Below are 10,326 nucleotides of genomic sequence, written 5' to 3'. Positions count from 1 at the left end.
TTACTAACTGTTCATCCATATTATAAAACACAAATAGATGGAGGCCATAATCTATAATGCCACAAATGTGTGTGTGAGAGAGAGAGAGAGAGAGAAAGAGAGAGAGAGAGGCTAGATGTAAGACAAGAGATGGAACATTTCACATTACTGCAAAATTAAGTTTCTTCACTAAGATATTTACACCTTGGAAAAATAGCCAAAAGAATAAAACTTCCCAAAGTTAACTGGAAGTTCTCCTAGGAGAGGGGACAGCAGCTCCACTGAGAGCTAAATATGTGTCTGCCTGAGGGACTCACAACCACTTTAGGATCCCACAACTATATATTTGTACAGATAGTAATTAGTAATTATATTATACAAAAACTCAAATATATGTGTTGTGTAATGTAATTGTTTTGTATATATAGTGTGTGAAGTATAGTATATATGTGACACCTATATATTTAATATATGACGTGTAGCTATGAATTTCTGTAAACTGCTTTGAGAGAGAGAGAGAGAGAGAGAGAGAGAGAGAGAGAGAGAGAGAGAGAGAGAGAGAGAGAGATTTTTCTATACCTGTTACTGTCTTTTGGTGTCTCTGATACGTTTTTACATGAAGACCAGGAATCCCCAACACTTTGCTGATTTTTTTTAGAGCTGCATATCCCAAGCCTAACTCATGAGCTAACAGCACCATTCGCACATTCACATCAAACGCCACATCGTTCCTGGATGCGTCTTGAAGACGCGTAGATGTATAGACACTTTGCCTGTACCTATCATCTTTGCAGAGACTGCACTCTAGTACTAAACTACTACAGAACCCATGATTCATCGGATCGATGTTAACTTTCAGCCCTGTCCCTGCGCAATTAGGACAAATTAAACCACCGATCAGTTCATTCAAACGCGCTACATGAACTATCAGCCACTGCTGTGTGGCGCTTTGATTACCTCCGCTGTCTGAACACTCCTGTTTTCCAAAAGACAGTTTACGCATCGACGCACTATGTGATGGCATTTCATCATCTTCTGTCTTCGTTGGTAATCCCTTGTGTCTTCTAGCTAATGACAACTGTTTTCTTTTTTTCTGAGAGACTTTTACACGCATATCTTTCGACATTTTGAACTACCGGCGCGGAAATGTCAGAGCGCGCACGTGACGATTCTGAACGAATCACGTTGTCAGAAATTGGCATCAGCCAATGAGATTGCGCATTTCGAGTTAAATCACCCGTTTTACTTTCATGATTGGTTGCTGATCAACAGGAAATGACCAAATTTGGATCCGACAGCATTGCAAAGGAAAGAGAGAGCTTTCCAGCGGTGCATTTGATGATAGGGAGCAGAGAGCGTCCGCGGAGCAGTGGGATGATTTAGAACGCCAACTTTTGATGAATTTAGGCGAAATCTACAGACGCAAACAGACAAAGTGTAATAAAATAAAGACCTAAATGTGTATTTTGGACTTTTTTTCAGCACAAATCTGAAAGAAGACATGTTATTGAAGACATATAGCCCAAAATCTCAAAACTGACCAGTGAAAAAAAAAACGATGGTTTTGCCTGCCGTGTCTCGCCTTAAGTGGACGTCCAGTAGGTGACGTCCTTTACACGTGCATTTATAGTCCATCATCATGACCCTCTATGAAATCCTTATGAAATATGCAATTATGCTTACACTGGTTGATACTGCAATAATTAATTTAAGTGCCCCAAGTAGTTTTAAGAGGTTCGAAAAGACGTACACTGACGTGCTTTACAGGTCAAAACTGTGCCACCGAGATGTTGTAGCAAATCTCGCGATATTGCAAAATCCAACGATATGATATATTATCTCGCGATAAAGTAGCCATTTTCCCGTTTTTCTACAACCACCAGACGGGCAACCACGAGGCGAGCAGGATTTGAGGGTGCATTGTTGTGTTGCCGAATTACTAAAAATCTGCTGTTGGGTAAGTACATTTTGTATTATAAATGTAACATTAGACATTCTCTGCTTCAACGAGTATCCGCCTTCAATGAAGTTAACGCTTGTCAATGGAGAGGGGACAGACTCTTTACAAAGAGTTTACAAGTACACATTAAATGTACGAGAGTCTGGTAGAACCAGGCTAATTTTTTTCTGCCGTTGAGACCAAATTTTGTTATAGGTCGCGCTGCCGCGACCGCAACATTTGCCCAGCAGCGAATGGTAAAAAAAAAAAATGAAAGCGGAACGAAACTGCGCTACTCGTTTGTGCTTACGGACCGTTTATTAGTTCGGACCATTTCGGATATTTCATGAGTCAGGAGGTGTTTTGCATAAATGTTAACATAATATCTCAAAACGTTTCTGTGATTTACTGTGTTTATATCTTACACTACCATAAAATCAACTATTTGTGCAGGTGAGGTTAATGCACAATGAAAATAGTCAAGTATCAGGAAGGAGACTAACTTTACCTGATTCCTCACCTATGGCCTCAGCTTTAAATACTTAAGTAATGCTTTATGGCCGTGCCTTTTTGCATAATGAATATAAATCCTGTCTGTATGCAAAGAACGAATCTTCAGTTTTTGATCATATTTGAAATGTATTGTGAGTGTATTATTGTCACTTGGAGGGCAGTTTATGTGCTCTCTATATTAAGGCAGTTAATGGCTCAGGTTTGCTCTGTTACAAAGTTGCTCTCTAACCATACTCTAAGATTACCAATTTTGTAATCACTTAAGTGAAATTTTTAAAACGTGATTTTGTTTGTTGTGCTTGACGAAATTACATTAAGTTTCCATTTTTCTTTCAGGGTCACATAACGAACAGCCATCTGTCAGACGTAGAATTCAGGAATCCTTCTCCAGGCCGTCTGGCAGAACCAAAGAGACATTGCATTTGTTTCTTGTTTAATGTCCTTCATAAAGGTGTGTTTTGTTGTTGTTGTTTTTTTTAACCATATAGTTATGGTGTTTATTGATTAAAGTGTCCTTTCTTACCTTAAATATTTTTCACCCATTTGTTTTTAATGTCTCCAGTTCCAAATTCTGCATTATCATCCCAGTCCCAGAGGACACCCCATTTTATGTGAGAACTTTGCGATTTGCATCTTATTTTATACACAATATACCTTAAATGCAAACATACATTTTTCTAAATAATTGTTCATACAGTTACAAATATAGAGCCTAAAATGTCTGTCATTGCTCAAGAAAAAGCTAAAGTACAGCCAGCTAATTTTATAGTAACTAATGTAGTATTACACTGTGAAGTGTATATTTGAACAGCAGTCTTATCACTTCACAATTTAACATATGTAGACCAGGTGTAGCCAACCCTGGTCCTCCAGAGCCACTGCCCTGCTTGTTTTCCAACTATTCCTGCCCTTCCAGCTTCTGACTGACAGCACACCTGATCCATTATTAGTCAGCAGGAAGTAGGGCAGGGATAGTTTGGAAACAAGCAGGAGAGTGGCTCTCGAGGACCAGGGTTGGCTACCTTGGATTTAGTCATTGTGAATGATTATTATATGGCTAGTTGGCTACAATAGTTGACTATGTCCAATTGGATTACAAGAAGTCTAAATCTTTGCTACATCCACAAAGTAGTTAAAATAAAACAATGTTGTTTACTGTTTTTATTTAACTACCCTCTTATTTAAGTTTGTGTGTGTTTTGTTTTCATTAACAGAATTTCCAAATGTTGTCTTGCCTCTGGAGTGAGGGTATGTGTGCTAATGGTCTTTTCCAGCCATGGGGTTGGCCTATCCGAAATTGAATTTACATTTTACAAATCTGTACATTTTGAAATAACTGGCACCAGACTCTCAAGGAGTGCTTACCCCATGTCAACTGAAAGTGAAAGAAATATTATATATTTCTAATTATTGTGAACAGCGTGATTTTTTTTTTATTTTTTTTTTATTTATTTATTTTTTTTTGTAAGATAAAATCAGAGATTGATTTGGTAAATATGGATGATGCTCAAAGACTGAGCTGGCTGTTCACATGTGAAACATATAAATTAGCCAATTATCTTGATCTTATCTCTCTTTTTTTCACTATTCGAACACATTTAATGCAGAACATCTTTTATTGGCATAAGATTATTATTCAGTAAAATAACATGGTTATTTTCCAACATTTTCAAAAAAAAAAAAAAAGTACATTTACATAGAAATTAGCCTTTTTCTTTTTTTTTTAAACCATATTCTCTTTCCTCAGATGCTTTGATGAGGTGGAGCCCAAATGCTACAGACTCAGACATTGATGCAGCAGTGGAGGAACACCTGAAGAACGCTCCAGGAACAGCTGGGGGTGGTGGATTTAAAAATGAGCCATAAAACAAAAACCATAAAGCCATAAACTTCGTAGACTCTAAAAACTTTTATTTATGGCTGTTTAACAGTAATGCAAGACTGTTAGTAACTGAAACTTAGTACTGCCACAGCTCTGACTTCTATTCATCAATGATGGAATATTATAGAAAGACTCTAAAAATAGAATGTGTTGACTGTTCCTGTACTTTTGTTATATTCTGGTTTGATTAATGTCTGCTTAACCTTAATGTGAAACTGTTAGAGAAAATGCCATTACCACAGAATTTACCACATTGTATTATATCTAACAACTGGAAGACATTTCAAATGTAATATTCACAATAAAATGTTGTGCTAAATTATAGCACTATTTTTTGCTTCAGTCCACAAATAATGTTTTGATGTACACGTGATTAAACGGTTTTATAGACGTTCAGGTCTGACCGGACCGATTTTGGACCTTTTTAGAGCCTTTGTCAAGTTCAGATGTGTAAAAATAGCCTAAATGATTGCCTTTCACGATGTTAAACAATATGGGTGTGATTATTTTATATGCAGGATTATATATATATATATATATATATATATATATATATATATATATATATATATATATCTTATAAACATCCAGAAGAACTAAAAAAATAAACCCATTTAGACATCCAGGGCGGCGCAGAAAAGACGTGGAATTCACGGCCAGACGACGTCAAAGACGTCGGTTCAACTTTCATTTTGGAACTATTTTTCAACCATGACGGGACGTCTCGGACGGACGTCTTTTCAACGGTCATTAAACGTCCAAATGTTTGCTGGGATGCTAAAAGTGCTACCGCCAGACCGGGAGATCGGCTGAATGGATTCGAAAACGGTAAAACTATTTAACTCTAGGGGAGTTGGAAAATGAGCCTATTTCCAAAAAAAGTGGAGTGTTCCTTTAAGTTCTGGTGTCCAGTGGACATGTATGAAATCGATGTCCTGTTTCGTAATTTGATTTGAAACCCCATAAAATTATGAAATCTTAACACCAATCAGCAATCACATCCACACGCGCGTCCCGTATTATTTTAATATTTTGGCGTGTTAAATGCATCCAGTTTTTGCACGCTCTTAATAATGTCTCCAGGAGATTCAATCGATAGAAAGCGGAGTTGTGCTTTAGTGCAAATGAAATCTGCATCAGAAAATGTGTAGTTATGCGGAGACCCGCCCTAATCATGTCCACAATAATGACTGCTGGAGACAGAGCTTCTGAGAGGAATGCCATATACAAAGAGGAAATACTAGACACATCTTACAATATTTACAACCAAAGTCTAATTAAAAGCAGACTTTTCCATCTCAGTATGTTTAGTTTTGGTTTCGATTTGAAGTGTTTTCATTTCGGTGCATCACTAACTCAGTACTCTGTTAATTACGACCTGAGACAACGAGCCCAATCTTGTTGCAGTCTTGATCGAAGTTCTTGTGTGTTTTGTGTCGTCGTGGAAGAAGCCGATCTCGACCTTCACGCGCTGTTTTACACGGACGATAGTAACTCAATTAGAGATGGGTGTGCCGTGCACTTGTTGGAGGCAGAACTGCTGCTGTCACGGAGATAATTGATGAGTTTTCCTCACAACAGCTAGATCGTGTTGTCTTGTTAATAATGTAGTGCTTATTTACATATATGAGTGATCATTTGAAGCGTATTGTATGTTTTATACACAGCGAAAATAGCCTGCATTTGACCGAAATTACAGAATCGTCAGCAAGAGCTCTTGAATGCAACAAGCTCTTATGACTTCTGAAGTGGCAGCATAAAACCACCTGTGCAAAATAACCATACAGGTCTGGAAATGATGTAAATATCATGTACATAAAAGCAAATGGAGTAACAGCAAACCTTTCTGCAACATGTTAAAAAAAATGAATGTAAAAATGATCTAGCATCCATAAAATACTTATCCAAAAGATCTTTTGGTGACTTGTATAAAGTCATGCACTTTCTTTTTAAGAATTTGTACATTCTTAAATTATTTTATTGCAATCCCCCTTTAAGTGTTTTGTTTATTGTAGGCCTACTTAATATGCTGTTGTTGTTTTTTATAGGCCTACTGCAACTGCATATGCACAGATATCGAATGGAGATTTAATTACATGATATTTGTATATATGTTCATGCATATTATTGTTCCCTACTTGAGTTTGTAAATTTATATTGTTCAATAAATAAATAAATAAAAGGTCTGGAAATGGGATGGTTGTCCATGGACTGAATTACGAGGGGGATGTTTTCCAGTTAATACTGATACAATTTTTTTTTTAGGTCGATTTATTTTATTTTTTTTAATCTATTGTTCACTTAGTAGCAAAATGAATCCAGCACAAAAACATAGAGTAATATATATATATATATATATATATATATATATATAAAATAATATGCCTTTACATTTAATCATTTATATGCTTTTATCCAAAGCGACTTAGAAATGAGGAGAACAATGGATGTACCCAGATAGCAAATGACCTCTGGCCCAGTCGTGTGGCAAACATCTCACACATTCTTCAACCTGAGTGTGTCTGCTAGAAGTCAGCCACAACCGGGCCAGATGTAATTATCCTATAATAAAGAATATTACTGGTATAGTCTAAATATACAAATTAGATAAATGCATATGAATATGTAAGGGTTAATGCCCGACGAGGTGTCCATTATCAGGTTTTAATGGACGACGGCAAGGCGTGCGCGTCGGACGGTTGCCTCCGCCGAAGTCCATTAATACCTGATAATGGACACCTCGAAGGGCATTAACCCGCTTATACCATGGTTACTTACGAAAGAAAGAAATATTTAATCAATTAATAATACTTTAATGTGTTTTAGAGTAAAAATCGTGAGGGTTTTTATTTATTAAGTCGAGCGCACTATTTAATATCTCCCGTATACAGGCGTTGCCAAGCAACGTGGCCACAGCGACCCGACCGCAGCAGTTGATCAGTGAGTTTGAGCCAGCGCAATCATTTAGAACTGTCGCCTTTCCTAGGTGTACATTATCACTTTTTAACGGACACCCTGCAGCCAATCAGAATCGAGTATTCACCCAGACCATGGTATAATTATAAATATAAAACAAAGCAGATACATATTAAACAATAATTATATAAATAAACCTGATACATACAGAATTCCAATATATATTCAAATAAATACAACACAACATGAAACGTAAAGACATCTGAAATGAAACGTCATCATGTTTTAAAGAAGAGTGGTTTGATTAAGTGATGGAAATAATAACGGATGATGTTCGCGTTACACGGAACAAAACACGGAGACATTTACAATTACACACCCACCACAAACTCAAAATACTTCAGTTACAATACATCAGTTGAAATACATTTCCCTTTTTTTTTTTTTTACTATAATAATTTAAACATTAAATTACATTATAAATTATCAAATACTCTAAGTAAACAACAATAAACAATTTTAATTAAGACTGCATCTATTTTTAGGTGTGCCCGCTGCCACTGTGGGTGGCCTATGCTGTACAGGTCTGATATAAAGAATGTTTTTGCTCAGATGGCAAGAAAAAAAATTAGAGGGAACATTGTCCAGAACGGATTTTTTTTGTTGTAGTTCCGGAGTCTCCTTTTCTTCCTGAACAGCTCAGAGAAATTATTCTCACGATTTTAAATCTGGGCATTTGAAAATAATAATTAGCCTAATACTTTAAACTGGGAGTAAGTTTTGGGTTCTGATGTGAACATATCAAGAACATTTTGATGACCACTTTAACACAAAAATAACACAAACACAAAAAGAGCTGTGTAACGGCAAACTTAGATCATGTACGCACCTCAGCCTATCGTGTAACGGCAGTGACGTCAGTTTTACGGTTCAGTCAGTTATGGTTTACAGTTTCTTGTGGATTATTAGCTCGCTGGTCTTGTGAATAAATGTTCTATATTTGGTGTTATATCGCTAGTAAAGATACAATAGGACTGCATTACTTGTGGAATGTGCTTTACAGCGGAAAAAAGCGTGAATATCCCAATTAGCTGAAAAGTACTATTCACGGCAGGGTTAGGGCTAACCCTATAACTGTTGTAAATGCTGCTTGATAATGGTTTCTGTTTATGCTTCTTTATCTTTATCTTAACATTAAGATATAGCATTATTTAATTTAGTAGTTTTTCTGTATTATCTAAAACGTTATGTTTATCTTGTTTGATTGTGATTTGGTTTGGGTAGTTACTGGGGGTAGGTCCTGTCCCTTTTCGAACAGGTTGATTATTATGCTAAATGTTTATTTTATTTTATTTTTATTGATGGATATTTCATTCGTGTTGCTGTCTTTTTAAATCGAAATAAAGATTTCATTCATTCATTCATTCAGGAAGCCTGCTGAAGGACACACAGAGGACTGAGACTTTAGGGAATTATATGATTAATTTTAATATTTGCTTTTACATTGCAAGTTTTAAACATTCAGTTATATCAGTCATATATGCGTTCAGTATTTAAGAGATTCACTGATGATTAGGCAGCATTGTTGATGTAAAGACCATAGCGAAGCAGTATATTGATTAGTAATTGTTTACACACAAGTGACTAAGAAATCTGTATTTACTATTTGATCCAGTGATCCTTTCCTTTCAATAAAAAGAGGACATGCATGTAGCGATAAAGGACAGTCAGGCTACATTAATCCGGATACATTTGAAAAACGTTTGTGACTGTGATTCATGGAAGAGTCGCTCACCAGAGGTACCTGCAAGAAAAACAGGTATGCCATCAGCTTTAATGCTTATTTACTGATAGTTCTAATCAATTCTTGCACATAATACTTTATATGTGTTGGGTCTTTTAACTAGTGAAGGTCAACAATGTTATTGATATAAACACTGTTACCACCAATGTCAGCTCTGTTTGTTTAAGGTTTTGCTTTAAAAATGATCATTATATATGAATTATTGTAAACAAATTGATCAGAAGCTGATTAGCTTAACAAGTATTCTTAGTATGTGACAATTTAAAGGATTTCATTAATTTTAAGGCTGTGTTTAGAGAAAATCTGAACAGAAACTGTTGATATTTTTACTCCAAAACAAAAAGTATCTGTCTTATTAGGCTTAAAGTTGAATTAATGGATGATCTTAGGAAAGATTTTGAATTGTGTTATATTTGTTAACTGTATGTATTTGACCCAATTTGTTTATAACAGAGTTGACAGATTTTTCTTTTAGTATATTGATTTTCAGAATCAATATTTAAAATCTTACAAGGTTAAGATCAGCAAATATCGAAAATATTAAATTTAAAGTGTTCTATGAAAATAAAATAATAAAATTCCTATTTTTTGTTTTCTTTCTCTACTTGAAATATGCCCGCAATTCTGGAATGGGTCATGTGTATAAAATCGACACTAATCCAAATAATGGATAATAATCATGAATGAAAAAAAAAAAATAATTTAAACAAAGTCCCATTAGACTGGTGCTACAAGCTTCTCTTACCTTCTCTTATATGTTAAGATCATGGGAGGGATTGGTTCTTAAGGCATAGGACTGTGGAATAACAAATTGGTGAACATTCAGCGCCTTTCATAACTTCTTACTGCAATATAAACTCAATAACATTTGCAGACAGGTCTAGTATTAAAGGTTTATAGACACACCACTGTATTTCAAATGGAAAAAAGGAAAAGACAAAAATCCTGCTGAAATATTTTGATGTGGAAACTTGAAAACAATTAAATTGAAAAACTACCTGTCTTTCTGTCAATCTGAAATGTCCTAGCAACCACCCAGAAAACCTTAGCAACTGCTTAGCAACCATAGCGGCCACTCAGCTTCTAGCCCTTGTGTTGTGTTCAAAACCCAATAACACTTGTGATGTTACCGGTCAAAAATGACCGGCCTATAAAAAGTAGCATATAAATCACTTGTTATATCTTGCTCTTGCTATTGCTATATCATCACCCAATATTGGATTCAATATTTTTGTCAACTTGTTTTCTGGTTACGACTGGTTTTATATTTCTATTTGCATCTGATTAATCTTT

The 10,326-nt window shown here is 35.6% G+C and overlaps 1 long non-coding RNA gene across 1 annotated transcript; it reads left to right on the top strand.

The window, feature by feature from the left end:
- Positions 1–1,619: 1,619 nt before the first annotated feature.
- LOC307157295 lies at positions 1,620–3,673 on the top strand. Its single transcript, XR_013820915.1, has 4 exons — positions 1,620–1,936; positions 2,768–2,882; positions 2,994–3,042; positions 3,646–3,673. It is a non-coding gene; the product is annotated as an uncharacterized lncRNA (long non-coding RNA).
- Positions 3,674–10,326: the final 6,653 nt, after the last annotated feature.

This window comes from Squalius cephalus (assembly GCF_949319135.1).
Source record: "Squalius cephalus genome assembly, chromosome: 4".
NCBI lineage: Eukaryota > Metazoa > Chordata > Actinopteri > Cypriniformes > Leuciscidae > Squalius > Squalius cephalus.
This window is presented reverse-complemented; position numbering and strand designations above follow the sequence as displayed.